The sequence below is a fragment of the Syngnathus scovelli genome, chromosome 8 (assembly GCF_024217435.2).
Source record: "Syngnathus scovelli strain Florida chromosome 8, RoL_Ssco_1.2, whole genome shotgun sequence".
NCBI lineage: Eukaryota > Metazoa > Chordata > Actinopteri > Syngnathiformes > Syngnathidae > Syngnathus > Syngnathus scovelli.
The window spans coordinates 14,414,510-14,441,452 of record NC_090854.1 but is presented as its reverse complement, the minus strand read 5'-3'; the positions used below and the strand labels follow the sequence as shown (position 1 = coordinate 14,441,452).

At 42.8% G+C, this 26,943-nt stretch overlaps 1 long non-coding RNA gene across 13 annotated transcripts in view; it reads right to left on the bottom strand.

Moving 5' to 3' along the window:
- Positions 1-915: 915 nt before the first annotated feature.
- Positions 916-26,943, bottom strand: part of LOC125973450 (uncharacterized) — a 45,714-nt gene continuing 19,686 nt past the window's right edge. For 8 of the 13 annotated variants that reach the window (XR_011087221.1, XR_011087219.1, XR_011087224.1 and 5 more), the window contains 8 exons: positions 17,054-26,807; positions 9,159-9,228; positions 6,849-8,363; positions 6,471-6,528; positions 5,022-6,390; positions 3,744-4,921; positions 2,354-3,678; positions 916-2,098 (listed from right to left, as the gene is read on the bottom strand). This is a non-coding gene — a long non-coding RNA (uncharacterized lncRNA). Of the gene's footprint in view, positions 2,099-2,353; positions 3,679-3,743; positions 4,922-5,021; positions 6,391-6,470; positions 6,529-6,848; positions 9,229-17,053; positions 26,808-26,943 lie in introns of all 13 variants that reach the window. The other 5 variants (XR_011087228.1, XR_011087223.1, XR_011087222.1 and 2 more) reach the window with 5 other exon arrangements.

Here is a 26,943-nt window from a genome sequence, read left to right as displayed (position 1 = left end):
ATCTGTATGCTTGATACACATTAGAGGAGGTGTAAAAAAAAAACATATTCCGTCATTTACTTCATATGGTGTACCGGCACAAAGATTTGCTGAGGACATGAGGAGACCTAGAAAGAAGCATTGCTGATGTATCAATGCCCGAGCGATTAGGCACATGGACGGGCAACCCCCAGCCTCGGGTTCTGATATGGCATTGCTCAAATTGACAAATCTTAGCAAGCTACAGAAGAAGACTTTCTGCATCACATGAATATTTTTTAGCATGTGGTTTGGAATTTTATTATGCAAATCAATTTGATTGCTTTGTACATTTTAGAGACATACACATTGGCGAGATAGCGGCAGTAGTTATGTGCATTTGTTACGTTGCTTTGGGCAGAACAAACCGCAAAAGACAGGTCACATTGACCCAGCTGTCTAATTGGGGCGCCTATCATTTGTAGTGTACTTAAAAATAAAAGTGATTAAAATTGTTAAAAATTATCACGTAGAGTTAAATAGAGCATCAGACAGGTTGAGGCAAATATCTAGCACAGAGGTGTCAAACTCAAGGCCCGGGGGCCAGATAAGGCCCGCCACATCATTTTGTGTGGCCCGCGAAGACAAATTGTGCATCAAATTTGTGTCATTACTAGAATTGCAAACTGTCTTCACTTTCAATATTTTTTTTAATATTTGATCAGTTTTTACTCGTCTGATTTGAAAACGAGTTATTTGTCAGTTTGTTTTGTAGTTTTTACTGTATGAGGTGCTCATACATTTATTCGGGTTTACTGGCCCTCCGAAAGAAGCTATGACTACGACGCGGCCGGCGAAAAAAATGAATTTGACACCCCTGATCTAGCATGTGTTTTAGACGTCTATCACGCAAATGAGTTTGTTTTGTACTTGTCACACACATGCACATTGGCGAGATAACTGCAGTACTTCTTTATTTCTTAGGTTGTTTTGTGCAAAACAACGAAAGGTGCATCGCATTGACCCAGCATCAGACAGGTTGAGGCAAATATGCTGCTACTCGGTGGCAGCACTTGGAATTCATCCAGTAAAGCAACTGTGCTTTGTATTGAAAGCCAAGGTCCTGGAAGTTACACGCTATGTTTATGAATTCAATTGACTTGAGCAGCAACCTGGACTGGACAGCAACAGCCTTTTTTTTGTAGTCAGCCAGCCCATGAAGACATCAGGCCCTGTAACAAAACATGCAATAAGGTTCACATTCAAGAGATGCACCATCGATTGAGGCACATCGCGAATGATGACTGACACCAAAGTTGACTTTATTTACAAGACCACCAACAGGAAGCAAACACACCACTGTTGATTTTATTCACAAGAATGCCCACATGATGCATGACGATTCAAAACAAACCAAAAAATGGCTTTGACTAGATTACAATAACAGCTTTTACTTGTACAGAAAAATGTACCAACATTCTGCAAGATTCTGAGTTCGGTGGCCATTTTAAAGCAGGGTTGCCAAAGATGACTTATTGATCGCAACAGAGACCGTTTGTACGCTTGTCGTTTGCATCTATGGGTGTCTGGCTACTTGGCTTTTGTCAACAATTTAGAATGCATCCAGCTTTGCTTTGTGTAGTTAAAAAAAAAAATAAAAAGCCTGACACTGCATATTTAACAAGTCAATTTTGTTTCAGCCTAACTTTACAATTGTCTTGTCATTAAGAATGTCTCAAATGATTCCAGTCTGTATGCATGATAGACTGCCAATGTTTAAAATGGACCACTTGAATTCAGTTCAGTTTAATTGCAGTTCAGTGGTACACATACACACACAATTACAGTACAAACAGTTCATTTCATGATTAAAAAAAAAACAGTAAAACAACAATATTGCAAAATGACGCCGCGCTGAGAAAAAAGAAAGAGGCATCATGCAGATAGCCAGTGTCCACACCCAGTGAAAAAGTGGAGGGAGGGAAAGAAAGGACAAAAGAAAAAACAATGTCATACTCTCCTTAAATGCTGGCTGGGTGCTTTGCCCTCGCCGGCCGGCCGATGGTTAGCTCATCATACCCCCCCCCCCCCCCCCCCCGGCAGGTATTCGACGTTTGGACTCATCCTCCGCCTCGTGCCGCTGCAAAAGGAAAAACGCCACTCTGTTGCATGCGGTTCACTTCTGTGGACGTACTCATTACCTGTCTATTAAAGCTTGCTCCTATTTTAAGCTCCCTTTATTAATTGCGTATGCATACATGAATGTTTTTGTTTTCTTTTTATGTCTGTTCCTATATGAAGATTTCAATGCTTATAATTTCTTTTTGTTGTAAAGTGCTTTGAGCTGCATTTCTTGAATGAAAGGTGCTCTACAAATAAAGTTTTTTATTATTACCGTCTGGTCTCGCGGTCCTGTCCAGTCCCTCTCTGTGCAGGCACTTGTCCGATCCACTGCCCCAGCAATCCTGAAAGGCAGACATATTGTGGTGGTTTTGGCAAGGGGAAAAATTCCACTAGCACCACATTACATGCCCCCTCCCTGGACTTGTGGGTGCAGCCCAGTCCTTCTCGGTGCAGGCTGGCGCTCGTCCCATCCGCCGCCCCGGCAACCCTGAATGGCAGACAAATAAGGAAATCGAATTAAAACTAACAAGTGTGTTGCATATTGGATTGCCATGTCACCACCTCTGGCCAGCCTTGGCCAGTCATGCATCAGGCTCCTCTTCAACACTTGGCGACTGCTTTGTGTGATTCCTTCCTTTGCTCACCAATCGCGGGTCTGGTAGCCTCCGTCCACCGGCTCTTCGTTCCATACATCGTCTCTTCCACCTTTCAAGACAAGCACAAAAGTCTCGCTGCGCCGTCGTTTGCGCTTGCTGTCGCTGCGCGGTCGCTTGCCGTCGCTTGCGCTTGCCGTCGCTGCGCGGTCGCTTGCGCTTGCCGTCGCTGCGCGGTCGCTTGCCGTCGCTGCGCGGTCGCTTGCGCTCGCAGTCGCTGCGCGGTCGCTTGCGCTTGCCGTCGCTTGCGCGGTCGCATGCGCTTGCCGTCGCTGCGCGTTTGACACTCAATGAGGGCTGCACAACATGTTGGAAAATCACTGATATGGCAGTATTGGGCCAGACCACTGCATTGAGGCAAGTTGTGCAAAATTCTTGGATGGAGGTTAACTATTTGATCGCAATGAGATCAGTTAGATTAGTTAACTAACTTACATCAATGACTTATTGTCTTAACTCATTACAAATAGCTAGGCAAGAAAACATGTTTCATTTGAGACATGAAAAAAAAAAAAAATTCTTTGCTGCACTTTAAGTGCATGTCAATAACCTAGACCACCATATGGCAGTTTTCCAATACACGTGCAGCCCTACACACGTCACCATTGGTGTCCAAATGGCAGCCTCGGGGCAACTCGATCAACACCACACGAATGAACGCAACACTGCTTTGTAGCACAAAATATCTATGAAAACATTTCGTGATTGATTTAATGAATTTGTGTAAAAGAATTCTGAATTTGTTTCAGTATGGAGCCCTCCAGCAGACATTGGGACACCGCTGGTGTAATTTAAAAAAAAACTTAAATCTATTTCACACGTTGAAGCTGCGCAGGTCGACGCCTCCAGGGAAGCGGGTCTCCCTCAGAACTCGGCGACTTCAGATCGATGCTACAGCAGTCAGTCCACCTCTGATCAGATTGTGTCACGTCCCGCTCGCCATCTGTAGAAACAGAAACAAATGTTAGAAACTCAAAGAGCACCCCAAGTTGTCGGTCACTTGCTTACTTGATCACAGCGACTAGCTGCTTTTGGTGACCGTCGCCGGGTCGGATCGGGCCGTGCGCCTCTCCCCCCTTTTGCGTCCGGCCTGCAAATGGCAGAACATGCAATGAGTTGGACGCCGCTCGCATCATTACGTCTTCCTCGTGGACCGGCTCGCCCAAACACTGCCCCCTACACCTAGAGAACAAAGGACGCACAGTGGTAGGTTAGGCTTCGATCGAGCACGACAGTGGTAGGTTAGAAAAATACACACAATGTGACTGTCTCGCTCCAACACCTACGGGAGAACAAAGAACGCAAGTACCACAGTGGTGGTAGGTTAGAAAAAGAAAACGTCACAAGTCAAACTGCAAAATTGGACATTCGGGATCGGCTCGCTCCAACGCCGCCCTACACCGATCGGGGAGAACAAAGAACACAGCAAGCACGACAGTGGCAGGTTAGAAAAAGACACAAAATGGTACAAGTCATATGACAAGCTTGGACATTGGGCTCCGCGTCAAAGTTCAGTTTTGTCTCCATCCAAGTCACCACGTCCTCCCCCAAATGAGCCGTCAATGGCAATCAAGCGCAAGACACCGCTGGATCCAGATAAGCCACAACCTCTTAAGCAAGACCAACCGTCAGACCCCTAAACACTGGCCACACCTGCAACCTTTCCGTCGTGCACCCATAACCAAAGGCAACCACACTGCCCCCTCCTGGGCACATGATCAGCACACGTCGACTTTTGCAGCGTGCTGCTTGATTCTTGACTTGATATAGCATTGCTCCTTTGGATATGGCATTGCTCCTTTGGATATGGCCATTGCTCCTTTGGATATGGCCATTGCGCCTTTGGATAGGCCATTGCGCCTTTGGATAGGCCATTGCGCCTTTGGATAGGCCATTGCGCCTTTGGATAGGCCATTGCGCCTTTGGATAGGCCATTGCGCCTTTGGATAGGCCATTGCGCCTTTGGATAGGCCATTGCGCCTTTGGATAGGCCATTGCGCCTTTGGATAGGCCATTGCGCCTTTGGATAGGCCATTGCGCCTTTGGACAGGCCATTGCGCCTTTGGATAGGCCATTGCTCCTTTGGATAGGCCATTGCTCCTTTGGATAGGCCGTTGCTCCTTTGATTAGGCCATTGCGCCTTTTCATATGGAATTATACTTTTCCCATTCGGCTCCTCTTGCAGCCTACAAAAACACAGACAGCCATTAATTGTGTGCTGGGAAGCTAAAACTCGACAACCATTGTGTGTTGGGAAGCTGAAACTTGACAAAAACAGGTTTTCACCATATTTAGGACTACTCTTCCTCAGTGTCCTCAACATCACTGATAGGGCGCCTCAAGAGCCTCCTGCTTGCTTTGTATAGAAGGATGCTGGCTGGGCGGCCTTTTTTAGTGCTACAAAAGACAAGCAAATTATTGCAACAAAAATAGACATTGAGTGCCAATGTAATGATTTTTTACCAACAATTATACATACTTTTTGAAAAAATATATATATATTGTAGTAAATTTTAATTTAGCAAAATTATAGTTAATATTTTAATTTTACACATTCTAAGTAGAGTTTTACATTTGAAAAAATATATAATCATTACATTGTAGTAAATTATGAGAATTACTCAAGATTATAAGTCATATTTTATTTTCATCATCTACAACTCACCTCACACTGGACAGATGATCCAGGTTGACAAGCAAATTATTGCAACAAAAATAGACATTGAGTGCCAATGTAATGATTTTTTACCAACAATTATACATACTTTTTTGAAAAAAAATATATTGTAGTAAATTATAATTTATCAAAATTATAGTTAATATTTTAATTTATACATTCTAAGTAGAGTTTTACATTTGAAAAAATATATAATCATTACATTGTAGTAAATTATGAGAATTATTCAAGATTATAAGTCATATTTTATTTTTATCATCTACAACTCACCTCACATTGGACAGATGATCCAGGTTGACAAGCAAATTATTGCAACAAAAATAGACATTACCAACAATTATACATACTTTTTTGAAAAAAAATATATTGTAGTAAATTATAATTTATCAAAATTATAGTTAATATTTTAATTTATACATTCTCAGTAGAGTTTTACATTTGAAAAAATATATAATCATTACATTGTAGTAAATTATGAGAATTATTCAAGATAAGTCATATTTTATTTTCATCATCTACAACTCACCTCACATTGGACAGATGATCCAGGTTGGCGGCGTCCAAAACGGGAGAAAATAACCTGCGCAAATGTTTGTTGCGTAACGGAACGAGAGCGGGCGGGCCTCATCTTTGAATAGATTTGGTCCGATTTGGACATGACGTAACATATTCGTTACATTCACCAGTTTGCATGACACGGAAATGGCACACGCATAATATAAAATAATAAAAAAAATTGTTTAGTTGACTAGAGTCAAACTAACATTTCGTATAGTCAGACAAACACGCGCTTATCGGCGGCGTCATTTACGAACCTTCTACAAACAAACGAATGAAAAAATGCTGGCCAGCATTAAAAAAAAAAAAAAAAACAGCGAAAGACATTTAAAATACCACCGAAACGCGCAACGACGCGACGCAAAGTCGATTGTGGCGTGCCGTGCCCAAACCTCAAGCACTCCCTAGACAGCGAAAATCCTGCAAGAAATAATAAACGGCATCGTAAGAAACCGCAAACATTTGCTCACGGGCTAAATCGCCTGCGCCCTACAATTTACCTCCAGGCCCACCGTCGCGGTGGACGTGACGTTGACGAGTCACGAGAGGACGACAGTCCTGCGACAAACAAAATAAAAATAGCCTTGTGAGAAAAGGCAAAAAAGCACACATTTTGGGGCCGATTTGAAAACTCTCCTTGCGGTCTCCAGTTAACTTCGACGCCTACAGTCGCCGTGTGAAAATCCTCCAACAAACAAACACGGCGTCCGTCGTGAGAGACGGCAAGAAACGACAAACATTTGCTCCCTTACCGGAGAAAATAACACGCGCTCGGTGGCACCTGCATTTGAGAACTCGCCTTGAGCGCGAAAATCGTGCAACAAACACGGCGTCCGTCGTGAAAAACGGCAGGAGACGACGAACATTTGCTAGCTTACCTGAGAAACCGTCCGACCGCCGCCACGCGCTCGGTGGCACCTGCATATGATAACTCCCCTTGAGCACACCTGTCTTCAATTTACCGAAAGCCCTGACGTCACATCCGTCAATTCAAATCTTCTTCTCCTGATCGTCCAACGGCGCTCCGCACACTGACGCCGCCAGGTGGTCGGCTGTCATGGTGACTACTGTGGAAAGGGTTGCTTCGGACTATCCGATGAAACTTTGAACATCCAACATGTTTGGATGGATACCCTATCAATAGGACCAAATCTCCTTTTGTTTCCGAGCAGGTCTCTGGTCGAGTGGTTAACGCCACCTCGTTAACCTCGTGTAGTGTACCTACACATATTGTCATATAACCAAATGTCTGATTTTTATGTTTTTATTGGCGAATATAAAAACAAGGAATAAGACGCCAGACAAGTTTTAACATAAATGTTTATTAAAAATAATAATATTAAAAGCAAATTTCAAACCAGCAATCTAATGTGAAATTGCAGTAGATATATTGGATAACAATATTTCGGCGTATATAGGTATACACGTTATTTAACAACGACTATAAGTGTTATACTACGATACAAGTGTGTCTGTGTGCATCTTATATTTAGATGCGTCTTATAGTCCGGAAATTATAAGAGATTTAACAAAATAATTGAAAACAATGAAGCAGGAAACTGTTGTTTCTAACAGGTTTTACACTTCTGCCATGTTTTTCCCACGTGGACCATCCGTGTTTGTTACAAATTTACGAAGGTGCATGGTGGTGCAAAATGTGGCTAATGTGGACGCCATATGGAGAGACCTGGTGTCTGAAATGATATCATTTGGTGGAGCCACGGGGATAGATCAAGCATAAATCAATCTGCAGTCCAATTTATGAAGTCCACACAAACAACAGAATTAATGCTCAATGAATCACATGAGACTCATGGCTAAGAAAGACATTCACTTGAACAAATAAAACCCACAGCCACAAATCATTTTCAACGGTTTCTTTTTATTGGAAGAATGTTTCTGTTTTGTGACATCATAACCAGCTTACCTTCTGCGCATCTACGATGTTATTGGGGTTGACGAATCGTTTGCCGATTATAATGCTAGCCAGAAACCCAGCAGACAATGTAGCTGTAGAATAGTAGCACACAGAAATCTACATTGTATGCCAGGTTCAGGACAAAGCAAATCGATGAGCTTCTGGAGGCCAAACAGGAAGCCTTTAAAGAAGGATGGTGCAAACGGACAAAAGCCTTGACAAGGGCCCCTTGTGGAGTTGTGACAGAGAACATCCTGTCTGCGGGGGTCACAGGATGGAGCCATTACCACCAGCTGTCCAATGGGGAGGCTCGGAACGCGCAGAGCCACCAATGGGCGTGGAATGTAGCGGGAAGTAGGCTGGTCCGCCAGAGACCCAGTAGCCAGATGTAGCTGCTGATTGCTACACAGGATCTACACTGCCTACTGAGCAAATGACGGCCGCCGTGCGCCAGGGGATCCGGGTCCAAGTCCATCTGCAGGGGAAGAGCACGGAACATCCCTTTAATACAAGTCATGGAGCGTAGCCCGAGGGCGGGGAAGGATATGGGAGATTATCCGCTGACGAACATCTCCAAGCATGGCATTATCAGTCGCAGATTCCTGTCATTCTTTCCCATTAGCCCCGAGGCCATGCCGGCTCCAGCTACGACACATAATGGAAGCACTGAACCACTCTTAATAAAATAGCCCACGTAGGTGAGGAGCCCGACGCCGCATACCTGAGAGCTTGTGACCGCCACGTTGATCAAATAGCTGACGGTCACTTGATTCCAATGTTGCTTTTATTAAGGACAAATGTGCCGGGCTTTTCCCCAAATGACACATTCCAGCCATTGAGGCTCTCTCTCAGTCACGTTGTCATTATCACGCTGCACTTTTGCGCCGCACAAGTGTAGGAATATCCGAAGGAGCTTTCAAAGCTTACAAGGGAATGTCATAAGAGGCCAAGCTAACGCCTTTAACAGTGGACACTCGGAAGTCGCTGTTTCTTTAGTTGCTTTTTCAATAATTAGGATATTTCTAATGCAAGCATGAATTTAGAGATCAGTGAAGCACTTTGTGCCGCAAAGCACTGAGAGCTACTTGAAGACATACAGCATAATAAAAGAAGAAAAAAGACTAACTAAATAATAATAATGTAGTTTTAATTATTATGTACTCATATATGAAATGAATAATAAATGGTTTACATGGTTTTATTTGCACTTCAAAAGCAACAACAAATATTTTTCTCTACAGACATAAGGACGACGCAGGTGAATACTCGCCTCTCTTAAAGACTTTGTGTGTCCAACAAATATTTCTCTTAACGTCTGGGAAAAGCTTGACCGTGTTCACCTGAAACAAAAGACAAAAAAAGGAAATCAGTTAGCACCCGATATTTTAGAGGCAAAATGTGTAGCCACAATGGGTTTAATTTTTGTGGCCAATGTAATGGGTAAGAGCCGAAGTTGTTAATTTTGCAGACAAGCGAGCACAGGTCTGCGGGTCTACGAGAGGGAGGGCGGCATCGCTGTGGGAGTGTTTATGGATGAATTCAATTATTGCCAATCACCCACCTTGGTGGAGGCAAATTGGCAAACGTGCAGCTAGCCTTGTGCTCGTACGCAAATCAGGCAACATCAATTAGCATTTATGAGCAGCGTTGTGCCAAAACTATTTTGACCCAAATAAGAAATGACAAAAACCTGACGACAATTCAATTATTTCTAACATGACCAGCACGACCATATCTCCATCAGTAGTTTGTGTGTGGCATTATAATGAGCATCGGCGGCCTCAAAGAACTGGAGTGGGACAAGAATACTGAATTAGATTCGACTGGGCTTAATGTTTTTTTTTTATTTTATTAACATCAAAAGTTGCCAATGTCAAATGAAAAGCATGAATCTCATTTTTCTTTTATCTACACAAGCGTATCTATTTTTGCTGACAGTTGATATAAATATTTGATATGATGCTTCTGTGGTTATGCTACTGCTATTTACTTCTCTATTCACGTTCCTTCTTGGCCAGGTTGTAAAAGAGATGTTTTGTCTCAAGTGGTCATTTACCTGCTTAAATAAAAGTTTAATAATAGTAATAATCGCTGCTGTAAAACCAATTTCCCATTGCAGGGTTATAAAGACTATAAAGTGTTTGCTTTTCCTCCCATTAAATTAACAAATATACTTTTACACCGCCCCGGGCCCCTTTAGTCATTTTTTTCCAACAACAACAAAAAATGTGGAATGCTTTACAAAGTTGTTGTGTTAAAGATATCGTCAGCATTGCAGGTTCAGGTGTGATATTAACTCAACCAGATCGTCAAGGCTGAGTTTGCTCTCAGGAATGAGAGAGATAAAGGTTCTAATCTCTTCGCTACGTCTTATCTTGGACTTTTCTTTCCATGCTTTGGTGATGCTGACACCTCTGCCATGCCGGCACATGAAACAGTTCCGTTTTTTTTTCCAAAGGAAGTGCCGAGTGGAGTAGTGATAGCGGCCTGAGGTCGAGGTTCGCCGGAGGGAAACTAATACAAACATGTATTTCCAAATACTTATATAATATTTTTTTTTTTCTTTTTAGCTGAAATGCAAATACACATAACTATTGTATATAAAATGTAATATAGAGTAATTATAATATATAATGTGATATCTATTAATTTGGCAACATCAATAAGCTACAGAGATGATCCAAATAATAGGAACAGATTTTTTTTGATGCACTGCAAGTCGCACACTGGAGAGGGGCGGGCCAGGCGTGCCATTCCATTCCTGCCTGCACTGGGCAAATCTATTCCTAGAGTGTGGTGAATGGCAGTTGATGTGGGTTTCCTCTGAGCTGCCTGGAAGATGACTGGGCCTGACCACATCCACATTTGCACACACGCAGACACACATTTTCACAAAGTGACAACTGCAACTGCTGCGCACACACACACACGAGTACGTACAAACAGACACACGAGAGCACATTGTGGGAGAAGCAAAGAGGAAGTGAATCATTACCCTGCCTCAGCCTCAAAGTAGGGGGTGACCACTGAACAAGAATGTGTGTGTGCGCAAACGTACGTTGCATTTTTGTTGCAAGCGACATTGGTTGGTATTGGTTTGCGTGTGTGTGTGCGTGTGTGTGTGTAGGCATGTGTGCGTGGGTGGGTGTGTTGGATGTGTGAGCTGGGTGTGGATGCATTCCCTTTCTCTACTGCATGTGGTACACTTCATCTCCAAACCACGTCACTGTTTAATCTAATGGGAGGTACTGACAATTGGGAGACACTATGGTTGCATTACAATAATACTATATGCCATTCTATTAAATGCTAAACGCATGGCTGAAATGTTTTCCTTTTACTATTAAATAACTAGCAATTTCATACCAAATTTGCTAATAATATCTACTTAGTTACTTGCTGTAGACAAAATTGGAGGGATGCACCGACAATGAAAAACTGTGGGTATCCACCATACTGTTTGGATCATCGAAGACGAAGTAGTAGACATAAATCTGCAGGTTAACAAAATGTGTCCAACTATTAATATAAAAAATTCCCATTCATCCAGGTTGTTTTATTCCCAGAGCACTGAATTGGCTGCAACCGGACTGTTCTGGTTGTCTTAGAAGACATTTTGGCCTCATCAAAGCAGGATTGATGTTTTTGTCGACACCAAAACTGGCTGACTGTAAAGCATGAGTTTTAAGTGTGGAATCCGGATGAGATAGTCACGACGAAATACGTAAGTGTTCATATAGCTGGATAACATTTTCTTCACGATGCATTCACAATTTTAAGCCAAGCCGTAGGATATACGCCAAGACTCAACAGAACAGGTGCTACTTCAAAATGAAAAAGTATCCTTGTGTGACACAATGACATGTTAATGTTGGTTAAACTGAGAGTCAATTCTGCAAAGTGCTCTCAAGGATTGCCGCTAGGCCAGCAGCCAATCAGATATATCAGCAATTGGATATTCAGGTCTATGAGAAGCTGAGTGGTGGAAGAAGGATTACAGAGATCTTTTCTGTTCCCCGTCCAAAGGTTTTCGCTATCCTAAAATAGTGGATCAAGCAGATGGTCGTGCCACACAGGCTGGTGAAGTCTGTTTTCCTTCTTTCTCGTGACGCTCGCTTGAAATTCCTCGCTGTAAAACTGAACCTGAAATGGTTCAAGTGGTGGTCTTGAGTCTCATATCAGCCCAGAGCCAAGAGGAGTCTCCAGAGGGAGCCCCTTCCTCGTACCCCGGCGTACAGACACCCCTCTCCGTGCCCTTCCAGGGGGCTGGATTGATGGGAAGGAGCTGGCACGTTGAGCAAGGAAAAGCAAATTTCTTCCTTAAGCTGCTTTATGCTTCCTAAGACCTGGCAAATGTGAAAAGAAGTCAAGGGAAGGCCGGAGCGGGGAAGAAACACACGCTGAGACGAGCGATGGACCGATCCGCAGTCACAAGAAAGTCCTGTGTCCCTCGTCACCTTGGGGGGGTCACAGTATTTTACGCTCAGACCAGCAGTGCGCCCTAGCAGCCATAAATCTGCTTCATTAGGCCCAACACAGGGCAGCGTGGAGGCTATAATGCCATAATGCACGCTCTGTTTGAAGCGCCATAACCTGGCTGCCGATGCTTGACCTGCCTCCACCCGGAATGCTAACACCACACTGATAAATGCACCATAGAAGACCTGGACAGTTAGTAAGTTCACATGGACACTTTTGTTGAGGTCTAGTTCGGCACAAACACAACGGGAAAGTCGAGCATGTGAACCTTTGGTCAGCTATGTCAACATAAATGTGTTAGATGAGCCAAGACAACTTGACTATCTTATTTGAGCTGTTCTTAATATGAATTTTTTTAATTGTGCTATATGTCAAGGCAAATATCTTGGCAGAAGTACAACATTGTAAATTTCTTAGATGGGCTACACCAATATGAATTCACTGAAGATGAATATTTTAGTGGAGCTACAAGAAATTGAATGGTTTGACTGAGTTACAATGAAAATACCTAGGTTAAGTTATGACAATATGTTCCATGTTTTAGTCAAGATATAACAACCGATCGAGATCAGGGGTGGCTATTCTACCACTTGTCAACTAAAAATGATATCACAGGTACCAGGTCTCAGGTCACAACCAATCACAGCTCAGCAGTTATCTGAAGCTGAGCCATGGTTTTTACCGTTTCCCGCTGGTTAGTCTTTTCCGGGTGGCAGTCTCAAATCCCTCCATCAGCCTGTTTCCACAAATAAAACTTTGCACAAAACAACTCTACAGCTTTAGTCACGTTTTGACAAAGTAAATTTTTTCGTCGCACTATGACAAGAACCTGATTGACTTACTCAACCAAAAAAGAAAAAAATGGAAGACTTGTGCGAGTACCACAATACTAAAATCAGTAACTTTAATTTAACAAATTGAGGCACAACAGGTAACTGCCTTTTTTTTTTTTCCATAAATGATCTTTATGGAATGGCCATAATGATACTCATGAATAAGTTTAAAACACAACATAAAGATCATGTTCAAATCTGAGGGACGGAAATTTTAATTTCCTGTCATTCGAAAAGTCTACAACTTTGATATAAAATGTAAAAAAAAAATTCCGGAAGCAATCTTTTAGAATATTAATGGGGCTAGAGAAAATCATTAACATGACATTACCCAATATCAGTGTTGAATTATGCTCGCTCATCGCTGATTAACTGTTTGGGAGAAAGGAGAATAACCCTGCGTCATGATTACTCATATTGTTTCTTTTGTTAGACCAAAGTACAGCACGGGCCTCATGAGCTTGTTGTGTAGTTTGGATTGACCAATGGCACTCATGTCTTCCTCAGCAGATAGGTACGGGATAGTGGTAAATTCAAAATAGGTACAATAGGAAGCTATATTCGATTATTGCTCTCTTGTCATGATCTTTTTCCGGTTAACCGTATTAAATTGGATTACATGTTGCGATAAAATAATCAAAATGTTAGTGTTTGTCTGGACCGACAATTTTGTCACATTCAGATTTGTCGATTTTTATTTGCATCTCAAGCTGCATTTTATTTCCACCACTTTGGTCAAATGAGACAATGTTTTTTATCACGTGATTCAATTGGGGTATACAATCCTCTGATTGCATTTTCTGATTCCAACGTGAACCTGATCAGCAGGCATAACCGTTTTGTTGCGACGCTTCGGTCAGCTTGTATGCTATCAAGGTGAGTGCACCATCTCGGCTGACGTGCTTCCACTTTGAATAATCAACCTGGCTGAGTCACGCTGTTCACTGATTACCTTCAGAAAACAAAAGGAACACCTTAAGAACAGTCCGCCCATTCATCCTACTTTTCCATGACGTGCATCCGCCATGGACACACACACACTTGAACGCACCACTTATTGGAATTCTGAGTGGGGCCCAGGTAGGGGAAGCTATGCCCATATATGAGCATAGGAGGAACCGGGCCAGGTGTGTGTGCTTATATGTATACACACATGCTCACTCACACACATGCACACACACATGCACGCACATACACACACACACAAAGTGTAACGTGACGTTGCCTCTGAGCTCTTAACTCCAGCCTGAGAACAGTGGCGCTGCTTTGTTGCTGTATAAACAAGCGAGGCGTCACGCGGCCAGCGAAGTGAGGGAAAGTAACGAAGGAAGGAATGAGCGCTCATATAGTTGACATTGTTCTGCTGCTGAGCACACTTTTACTTGCGCAACTCCACTTTGGAAAACCCCCCAAAAAAAACAGTTTTGGCATGTCAGGAAGACATGACCTCCGTGACAGCCTTCAATGAGCACGTTGTGTGTGTGTGCATTTGTCAATGAGAGCATAAATGTGGGTCAAATGAAAGGTTGCCACAGGTAAATTATGACTTGATTGTTGAAATGCGATGACTCAACAAAGTCAACATAGCAAAGTGCGCATGTTTAACAACGCTGTAGTTAAAACAAAGACGCCATTAAAACATAACAGAGATGTCTTCGGGGGAAGAAAAAAAAAATCAACCGAAAACTTTTCAATTCAGCCCTATTATTTGTGGATGATCGCAAATTTACTAGGCGTCAAATATTTGCCCTTAAGTCTTATATTTGCATTTAAACGCGGTTGCTAACCAAAACATCAGCACCTACAGAGGTGTGTAAACCGTATCGCAGATAAATTAAAGGGTGGATACTTGTGAGTTTCCCGCACAGCATTAAAGTAATAAATATGATCTTGTGCAAGGGCAGCATCTTTTCAAGAGATTAGATTTTAAATAGACTCTTATGTTTGGTCACTCCGCGATGTGTGCCACCTATTTGTTCCACCAGTATGCCTTTACTATTTCCCCATATTCATTATGTTCAAGAAAAAAAGGGACATAATATTAAATAAACAATATTATATACTATACTATCATTTATATTAATAAATAGTCAAAAACAAAAGTGATCAGTATTTGTTATTTAGTTTTTTTTTATTGCATTTCATGAATATAACTTTTTTGAGGAAAATATAGTCCTCAGTGGAGCCATAATAAAAGTACAAAATACAATATGATGTAATCATATATTCATGCATGTTTTGGGAATTTTTGTGGTTTTATTTGTTGAAAGAATTTTGTGGCATGCCGTATATGGCCCATATATTACAACTCCTGATCTAGAGCAGATGTAACACTGAATTTGAAGCATTTTGCAAAAGAGGAAGTCAACTCCCAAGATTTTTTTGTAAAAATATTTTCTGTGCAACCCAACTAATCAAAACACAATGGTCTGATTAATGTTTCGTTTGTGGAATATGAATTACATACAGGAAAAATCCACCTTTTTCATCCATTACGCGGGGCGACTATTTTGTGACTTGATGTCGACTGAAAATAACATCACAAATGTCAGGTCAGTGATTGAGAACTGAGACCTGGCAACTGTGATGTCATTTTCAGGCGACATCGAGTAACAAAATCGTCACCCCTTGAGATGGAAAAAAAAATGGGTGAATTGCGCTACTTAACTCACACATCACAAACACAATATTAATCAGAATGCCGTGTTTACACTAGTGCGGGCACAAACAACATATTGAAAAGAAAATGTTGGGGTTGACTTCTTTAAAATATATAAATAAAATCCCGCACCACGTGATTTGTCACCCTTCTCATTTTCCTACTGTAAAATAATTTTTGTATGCACCAAATAATCCAAGTGTATTAATTGATATTTTCCTCTCCCCTCCTCCCTGAATGTGTGGCTGCAGGAAGGCGTCGGGCCTGCTTCCTGCCAAGTGGGACAGGGCAGGGTTCATTCCATAAGGCAGTGTTGATAAGGCACGGAAGGAGGGAGGGGGGGGGGGGTGTTGGTGGAGGGAATGGGGGACAGATTCCACGCTAATCTCATCGAGATTCCTGTGAAACATCTCACTGCTAATTTCCATTGACGTTCAACCCTATCAAAGTGCTCAGATGACACATCACACCTAACAATCCAATTTGTGCAATTCAGTAGGTAGTAATTCCACTGACATCCTGAAGTGACGGTATATCAACATCCCGATATTTAAAAGTTAGAGGGAGCGCAAAAATACCTGATTAATCACAGTTGTCAAAGTCACGGCGAGTGAGACTCTTGCAAGAACAACATCAGAGAGCACACGCTCACATAAATAGACACAGTGGTGGTCAGATGGTGACTAAGCCCCCCGCTGCCCCTCACAAAAAAGCCCAAACACAAGCACGTCAAAACTTGGCACAGCCAATCATGTGCGGCGTCCATTCATAAAGAGTCGGAGCTGCGCGATATGACAATCCCCTCCTCCCTCCCGCCTCCTACTTCATTCATGCCGCCACTGCCGCTAAGCAGAATGAACGCTATGTGTGTCAAATGAAGGGAAGAATGAGAGAGGGAAGGGTGCGGGGTGGGGGCTTTTCAGCATGACCAAGAGAGGAAGCGGCACCTCCATCTGTGGCGTCGAAAGTCAGAATCAGCTCTCACGGTCAATGTCAGCCATGACAGGTCATATGACTGACAAGAATAAAAAAATGAACCATTTCCGACCCCGCAACCCTCAGTTTGGAGACACCCGGCTCTCATTGGTAAAGCTTAACTTAGAACATATGATAGCCATCAACAGCAGCATGCACTCTCCTCCCTGGGAAGTTCTTAACCCCCTCCTCTCTCTCTTTTTTAATTTTTTTACTTACCCGAGCTTCTTCTTCTTGGGCACTTTTGAAATGAAGAGGGGAACCCCCAGTCACTCCTCCTCTCCCAGTCATCTCCTCCATGTGTCCTCCGTTTTATACTGTCCCGGCGCTGTCCCGTGCTCCTCTGCCTCCGAGTGGGATTCCGGCGTCACTCTTTAAACTTTTGCCTGGTCCATCAATGGGCGAGAGAGGAGGAGGAGGAGGAGAGAGAAAAAGAGAGAGAGAGGAAAGACGCGATTGGGTAACAAGTTCTCACCCACATCCTCGCATGGACAAATCACACACTCTCGCTTTCAAAAAAAAAAAAGAACCTCACTTGTCTGCCTTTTATTCCCGCAGTTGCATTCTTCTAAGTGTAATCAGTAACAGGCTCACAGTGACACACACATAAACACATACACACATGAGTGTGTGTATGTGTGTATGTATATATGTATATGTGTGTATATATATATATATATATATATATATATATATATTGTGTTTGTGTGTGTGTGTGCGCGTGTGTGTATGCTGTGTGTGTGTGTGTCCCTCTGGGCTAAAGGTGCTTTCCCAGCGCTCTGGAGACATCGCAGCCGTTAAAACTCCATGAGCCAAAGTCGCGCTATCACATGTTTCCTCTCTATCTCCCTCACTCGGCCCCCCAACACACACTCTCTTGCGCACTCTCACACACGCACACACACACGCACACACAGACGCACACACACTCTGGATCAGTGCTCCGGCACTCTCTTTATAGCATGGCTCTTCAAATGAAAAAAAGAAAAAAAAAAAAAAGGGGGGGGGGGCAGGCCAAGGGGAGTGTCCTGTTACACGGCTCTCAATTGAGGTTAGAGAGAGGACATCCATTGAGAAAAAAAAGAGAGGAGGGAAGACGAAGGAAGGAGAAGGGAGGGGGGGGATTGTGTGTGTGTGTATATTGTCAGGAAACCCCCGGCAAAAGAGTTGGGATGCCTGTGGAAATGGACCTGAAGGGTGGAGGGCTACATAAGAGGATGGGGTCTTCAGCCACTACAACAACCTTTAGTAGATAAAGCCAAATGATCCATTTTGAGCGGCACCGAATTATACACCTACGCTGATGCTCAGCTCCTGAATTTCGTCACGTGGATTAATGAGATACCACAAATGCATGGATGCGGAGGACCACAATGTTTTCCACAGGGTATTTGCAGTTCAAATGTTTACGATACAGCGTATGTATACAATATGTGATTCTTATACATGAAGTATTTATTAAAACAATTTTGCTGCATAGAATGCTACAAACTATTGCCTATATGCCTCCACAAAGATACAATTGTAGTTTTATAATTTGTTTCATATCATGTTCCCAAACAGATCGTGCTGAGCAGCTGGTCTCCAAGCCACTCTCCTTACTTGATCCGAGATAAAAGTAGTGACATCATTAAAAGAATAGGAAGTAGCCAACGACACGGGCGGAGGTCCCTGCCATGTGTTGACCTGAGGACAACCCTGGTCCTCGCCTCTGGTGTGTGTCCCCCACCCCCATCCTCTGCCAGCCTTTGCCTACTTCCTGCCATTCTAACCCCACACACGCCATCGTTGCCAACCACACCTATCGAACAGTGCAGACCCTCACCACACCCTTACCCGCCCTTCTCCACCCACTCGCTGGCTCTTGGGGGTTGAGGGCGGAGGGTGGGCGTTTCAAACCTCCAGGAATGACATAGCTGGTCGCTTACTCACAGGAGGCCGTGTGACTCATCAAAGGCTGCGCTGCTGCACCCATGTTACACACACATTGCCACACACACACACATGGCCTTTGTCGGTTTCATTCATAACTCTTAAATACACTCCCTGACTCACTTCCCAGGACATGTGACCCAAATAGCCAGAATTATTTTCCCGCCTTAAGAACAGGTCCTGAGCTATGAGTTCCATCTGAATGTTTACACCTCTTCCGAGTCATTAAAGTCAGAGTACACTTGTTTCCCACCCTGGCTACATTGAGGTCATGTGGCTGTGGAGATCCCGACCCAATGTGTAGCACCATTGATTTTTAATCATAATTGTCACACACAGAAACTCTGTGATGTAATGTTCTCAGCCCATTCTCACAAGAACGTATCGGTCACCACTATCTCACAATAACACTCGCCTCACTAACACTCAGTCTTTTGAGTGCACGGGCGAATGTCATCTTCAGCTATGCGATGACTACACGACACAGAACAGAAGAAATTTGGTGTAATTTAGTCTCGTGTTGGGATAAACCTCGTTTTGGCTTGGCCTGAAGAAAGTCATGGGTTGGTCTAGACATAGAGGAGTATTTTCATTCCCAGCTCAACCCCTCACGTGAATTGAGGTCTAACTATATGCATGGGTGGAGTTTTCTGAATGAGAAGATTTTTTTTTTGGGAGGGGACAGGTCACATTTATTGTACCATTAGAGTGTCTAGAATGTAGTCTAGGTTTGATTGTTTTCAGTTTTTATCTTGGTCACACTGGAGGTGTGAAATAAAGTTTTTGGGGGTGTAAACATCCATTTAGTACTTTTTAAAGATGGTATGAATTCATTTAAGATTTGTATGAATTTTTCTCTTTTAAATTAAAATAAAATAAATAAAAGGTTGTATTGTTGCCATGTTTGAAAGTTCCTCTCTAAATTGACATCATTTAGTGCAGTTGTCATGAATTCAGTAGAAAATTGCCTTCAATAATCTAGCAAGGAATGTGAGATAGAAAGAGATAAAAAAGTATTTTAAAAGATAATGGATGTTATGCAGATGATTTTATATACAGATAGGCTGTTTTGGTTAAGAGTTAAGAGCAGTAAGCACAAAGGCTGACAATGCAGGGTGCCGTGTGGACTTCAGAGACTTTGTGGCCGGGACTCGACAGTGATCCGATTTTTGGCAAAAAGCCCACGGCGCGGCGTGGCTCGTTGTGACGACGGAGCGAGTGGGTGTGCGTGAATCACGGCCTGTCGCGTGTCGATCCGATGAATGAACGGGTTTGTGTTTGCATGTTGCTCGGCGTTGGAGCCGACAGGCGCTGCTGAGCTGTGGCAGCAGGCAGCGCTCGAACGGGAGATGAGTCAGGACCGCAATGGCTCAAATGACTCCGGAGCTGCCAAAAAACATCAAGAGTCACATAAACGCCCTCTTCGGTCCCTTATTATTCAGCATTCTGTCACCGGTAGTTAGAAGGATTTTGAACAAAATAGCAGTTACTTGTGAAAGTTTCGACGATTCCTTTTAAAGCACACCTGCTTTTTATTTATTATGGTAAAGAGCAAGTATTTTTGTGGTGCTAAATTTGCTGTTGTCAGCATAGCATCTGTGTTTGTGAAGCATCAACAGGTCTGCTATCCTTGTAGCTTCTGTTGCGGCATCTTTCGTTTCAAAATATGCAGGCAAAAATGATGCCAATATTCCTGTATGTATTGAAATGTACAAAGGTGAATTGATTTTCCTCAATTGATTTTCTCAAGACAATTTTGCTGGTTCTGCACCAAATGTCACCACCCTCGAATTCACAGTGTAAAGTCACGTGTTTTTAGACTTGCTTAACTTTGTTTTAGCAAATTTAAAAATTCCCACCACTTCCATTACAATCTACTCAATAGTCACATTGCATGCCCCGTGATGTAAGATGGAAATGAACTTAACGGATTCTCATCTAATTTCAAGGGTACCTGATTTATGTATGATTATGGGCACAAGGACTAAAATACTATTGCAGTACCTCACTCTCTTTAGTATTTTTTTTTTCAGAATGGTGTTTTTAAAAGATAGTTCAATTATATTATTATAAATTATTATAAATAAAATAAATATTAGAAATTATATTATAAACCACCCAAACAAAATCTCGAGGGAAAAAATGGTCTGTTTTAGGTTTGCCTGGAATTTTTCATATCACTGCTGGTATCACATATCAAGGACTAATTATGAAGGAATTTTTTTTTTGTTATTTACATCTATATAAAATGCAGAAATAATATTTGTGCTACAAGCCACTATCAGTTGTGGAGAGCTGGGAAATATGAATCAGCTGGAATTCTTTGGACTTCACCATTAAAAGTGACGCTTAAATTCATGCTAAGGTTTGTTGCAAAAAAACTTTTTTGATTGTGCTAGCATAAATGAGCAGTTTTGCCATTTTAGATTGTGACTCAGCCTATTGTGAGAGCTCCCTGCTCGCTTTCTCAGGGTGGATACAATGGCGGAGATGTGCATTTCAACAGGCGGGGGCCCCTCCTTCATGTTGCCACACACAGACATGCACATAGGCACATGCGCAAACACACACACACACACACACACACACACAATGGAAAGGAAGCTGGGGATTCCTGACATTCCTGTGGACAAAAAGGTGTGAACTCGGGCAGCCTGGGAAATCTGTCGCGGTGTGCTCGGGTAGCAGTTTAATGGCCCACAAAGGTGCTGGTGACACGGCCGCAGATAAACAAGACTTACGCAGATAAGGTCAAAGAATTCAAACAACAGAGGAAAAGTAAAGGAGGGGCGGGTGGGATGCAACAGATAACAAAGACGACGTTAAAATATTTGGGATGTTTGGAAAGCGAGCGGTTAAGAAATGATTTTCGAGCTCAGTCTTGCTGTCTTGTCCTTTTCTCGTGCCTGACTTCCAAACTGAATTATTATATTACACGCACTTAGTGTGAATCATGGGCTTGTTTCCGTGAACACAAAGCTGATCATTTGAGAAAGTTATTCTGTGATAGTTTTAAAATGTATCATTCAAATATTTCACAGAAGATGCCGAACGTAGATCCCTATTATCAACTACGAAACTTTTCTTTTTTAATAATAATTTTGCTGCAAATTTTGAGATATAGAAATAGCTTTTTATTGATCACTATCCATCTATCCCATAGAGTCTTTATTTGTTTGGCAGTTAGAAACCAGTTTGCACATTCTTGCCACCTATATTTGCAGGGTAGTATTGGCTATCTCCATAATTTTTTTTATATATATATTGTCCCACCTTGGTGGTGGTCAGTATTCTGCTGAGTGCCATTTAGGTTACTGTGGTGTTAACTTCATAAGGGTCATGGGGGGGGGGGGGTCATGCCCGAAGGAACCACACTGACTATATTAGGCCAGTATGTTTGTCGCAAGCACTCAATCCAACTGTGATGTCATGGTCACGCTGGCGAGGCATGACTGCATGTCTTATCTGTGCCCACTGGACTTGCGCTAGCTCCATTGCTGTCTGTCTGACCCTGACTCCCCCAGCATGCTTGTGTGTGTGTGTGCGTTTGTGTGAGTGCAGAAGCAGGTACTGTAAACCGCTGCAGTTTCATCCGTGATGTGCTTTGGTGACACGTGAATTTTTCTATGATTTGAGGAATAATGTCACCATGTATTTCATGCCACACAAAAACTGTGAAATTACTGGCAGTATCAAACGTCTGGCCCAGGGATTATTTGGGGCCCAGATATTATTGGCCAACAAAGCTTCCTGCACGGGTCTATTTTTTTTTTAAATCTGGCTCTGACCCAACCCACCTCTGCCCAGCAACCCACAAACTTGTTACGTTAGTGAGGAGCATTCATTTCCCGTTTCTCCACCTGCCAATCTGTCACTAATACCCGCATATGAAGTCTTCAGAAAAAAATGAAAACATCAAACATTTAATAACCGCCATTCCAGTACTCCAGTTTAAAAAAAAACACATTTATTTTTAATATGACCAACTGAGTGGAAAATTCTGATTGATTGAAATGCTAGTTTGCTACGTCTTGCGATTATAGTCTTTTTCTTAGCTAGCCTACCCTGTAAATCTAATCTCAAATCTAACTAAAGGTAACGGTTTCTATAATTATTTAAGTTTTTTGTGGTTGAGATCTTTGTTACCCCACCCCCAACACACACACACTAGTTTTGTTCAGTTATGTTTGCAGACTGCGGTCCTCATACATCTTTGCGCATGGTTAATTAGTATGATATTTGAACCCGTAAATTCTATTGACATCTCATTCCATCACTTCACAGGCATGTTTGAATGGTTCCCACCCTCACATTTTTAGGACAGGTGATAAACGGGGTGAAAAGGTTACATTTCTTTCGCGTGAGTCATGTTGGATAAGTTGTTGGACCAGGAACATGTGAACAACCCTGAAGCAGCATCAAACGACATTGAATGAAATTCTTATTGTTAAAGTAATTAAAACTTAACAAAATATTTGTTACTTTCCGCATCAATATAATTTTATATAAAATCAATATAAAATCTGACTAGCTGCACCAAGACCTGGGAGGATTACTCATAACATTGCAATACTCATATGATGCTACATCATGATACTGTTGACAAAAGAAAAATCTTGGAACTGCACCATTACTTGATATTACTGGATTTATTACAGGCATATTTTGGTCATGCCAAATTCACAGTTCCGCACCATTAGTTGATGTTATTAAGGGCAAACCAGAGGTGGGTGTTTTAACTATGGCCTTTCAGAGGCCATGACATGTACCGAAAATAACTTTTGACACAGCCATGCTATTAAAAAAAACATATGTTGGGGCAGTATGAAAGCAGAAGGTGACAAAAAAGTCGAGGGGTTGCATCTATCCGGGTGGACCCCCTCCCGTCAGGTTTAGTTTTTCAAAATATAATGCTGTCCAAATAATATGTAATTGATGGATGGATTTGGTTTTAACGTAGTAAGAAAAAAGATGCAAAATAGTTACAAAAATTACAGCTGCAATTGAATCCTTCAATTTTTCTGTACGTGGCCATCAAAGGAAAGAGTTATGACATGCAACAAAAGCAGTCTACTTGGAGAATGCTAATGATATGCTCAAGTGCCAGAAGGTCATCAATAACAAAAATTCCTCCATCTGCTTCAAAATCAACAACTCTGTATAATAAATTAATTTCGGGAAAATTAAAAAAACAAAAGTTCAAAGGAAATAAGATTTGATAAGAGACAGTTTAGCTAAGTTAGTCTGAATTGTGTCTGAAAATTACAAAGGCTTTTTAAAGCAATATACAGTGTCAACACTGTCAGTGGCGGTATGACGGCAATGTGACTCGTCTAAAGCAAGGACGCTCCACTTCGTCATTGCGGCACAACCCCCGCCTCCTCCGTCCTCCCCCTTTCCTCTTCCTCTTCCCTTCAGAGGTGCGAGAGGGAAAACATCTCCAGTGAGTGAATGAGCGACTGTGCTGCCTCGCAGGACACGAGAGCGGCGAGCGCTGCCAAGGCGGTGAGGGGTCACGCCGCCAGGAATGCGCGGTCTCCGAGGACCGCTGCGTCGCTCTCCGGCTCCCCTGGTGGAGAGCGGATGTCATGCCGCTAGGCGTGAGCGCTTCGAAGGGCGTTTCCTGCCCTCACTTCCACCTGACCCTGCCCCTGCACGCTCATGCTGTCATCCACCACTTCCTCAGTACTCCCTCCCAAGCCGCTCCCCCCGGCGCCGACATCCACGCCCCAGACTGGTGGACTCCCTGCGACTTTCCCGAGAACCACCTTCCATTATCTTCACGACTGGTGCAACCCAGGAAGCTGCCACGAACGCCCGCCGCTGAGCTCACAGGGTTACGCTGGCCCTGTGCCCGACTTCCATTTCTGAGAACGCTTGATCGAAATACACAGAAATTTAAAACCCTTGTATCGAGAAAAAAACAAAGAGCAATTACACACATGTTTTCGATGAAAGTGTTCTTTCTTTTGGGTGCTCCTCACATTGTCACAATCTGACTTTGTAGCCACGCATGAAACAATAAAAATGAGAACATTTGTTGACTCCTGGATGTCCTCCTTTCGACTAATTATAACCTCAGATTTGCCTTGTTAAATTTAAAACACTGGATTAACTAAATTTATAGCAGGGTAAATTTAAATTTACAGTTTTAGAACAAAATAAGATTCGGTTGGGTAATACAATACGTCTCTATTTTTGTTTTGCAACATCATACTTTCATGTGCTGAATGATAGCCTAGGATTTGAATAAAATTTCATAGATAAGTCAAGTGATCGGTTGAATTACTGAATTAATCGCTTCTTGAAACAATATATATATATATATATTTGATGCATTACTTCTCTGCGACCCTCAGAAGTAGTTTGCTAAAGAAGGCTACTGAACACGTTGGCATCGTAGCGTAAATTCTGCAATTCCTACAGCTCTGATCATGGCCACCCACAAATTCATCCTCATGCCAATAACTTTCAAATCACTGCTGTTCAATAAAAAACATGCCCCCCCCCCCCCCCCCCCCTCCGTTTCAACAGTTGTTTCCAACTCACATGAAAGTCACATCTGAGGGCGAGCAGGACGAGGAACCGCGTGTGAAATCGTCTCAACGACCCGGCACAGTTCGTCCCCATGATGTCATTCCTGATTGCTTACGACTTTGCATAGAAATATGTGCTCAAATGCGGCATGTGAGCATGCTGTTCACGGCAGATTAGACTGTCCCCAACGAGGAGCAGTTAATGGTGAGAAAAGGAACGAGTGGTTCCAGCAGAAGCCTCATCCATCTACAAGGCTGTGAATGGACTGCAAATGTCTGCTCACGCAGTACATAAAGAACCACAAAGAAAAAAAATAGCACCCCACTACATCGCAGGCCATTTCCAAGATTTTAATGTTAATAAATCATGATATGCCCTAATTAAGGTACTTTCTGCAATCTTGTTCAGGAATCTTGATAGTCAGATAGACAGACAGAGAAAAGAGTTCTTTTCCTCTCCTTGCATCAAATAACCATCCAGCGGCATTCTCTCATTTTGGGGGGGGGGGGCTGACTCACAAGCCCACTCAACAACAACAACACCACCTCTACAACCGCGCGTCTCCTCCTCTTCCTCCTCCGCTCAACCCCGGCCGTACCCCAGCGTGGGAGGCAGCCCGGCCCGGGACCAGAAGAGAGCCTGGGGCGAGGCGCGCACACACAGCCAGCACAGACCCGCAACTATGGAGCCTTTTTTTTTTTTTTTTTTCATGCACCCACGCACACATTAACACACACTTCCAGCCCACATGCGGTACCCATGCTGATTTTTAAAGCACCTCTTTAATGATGTCATAGGCGCACATGTGAAGGGATCATGGAGGGGAAACACGTGGGAGTGTGTGGGCGCTACACTCACTGCATGTGTACTCTTGCTACTGTAACATTTGGCTCACACACGATAAGGAAACACTGTCCTATGCTTATGGACCACTACGTTAAGCATACAATTTGATGAGCCACATCCAAAATTCTATTAATAACAATTCAATTCTGATGAAGCATTTAGCAAAATGCTCATGATTGTTCTTGCCATATTTAGGTTGAGCGGCCCAACATGTTAGAATAGAGTCAAAGCAGTCAAGCAAGAAGAAATGGGCAAATATTTTCAGAGTAAATGAAAGTTTAGTATTTTAGTATTACAAATCAGGATCTAATTTGCTTTTATATTTAATTCCTATCTGGTCTATTTTATGTATGTGAAATATTACTCACACTGATCATCAGTTTCACTGATTTTTGCAAATACCAACCAACCACATAATACAGAACAACCAGTGAATACAACTTCAACCATGCTTTTAAATAAACTCTCACAAACTTTCAAAATCACAGAATAATAAATTCATATAATTTGTGTGGCACTTACCAGCAGGACGGGAGGCTGTGAGGGTCATTCGCGAAGAACAGGTGGAGGAGGGGCACGTCACTCCCACCCTGTCCTGACACTGAGGCGGTGAGATCCTTATGATTGGCTGGGTGTCACACGTTGTGGGATGGCAGCACTGTGAAAGGGGCCAGATTGCTCATTAGAATATCTCACATTTGCGCGTGGGCGTGCGTTTAGCGAGCCCGCTCCCACTCTGCGGGCTCCAGGAACACTCGTTCTCCATCCAACGCCATGCGAGGTCCTGACCCGCC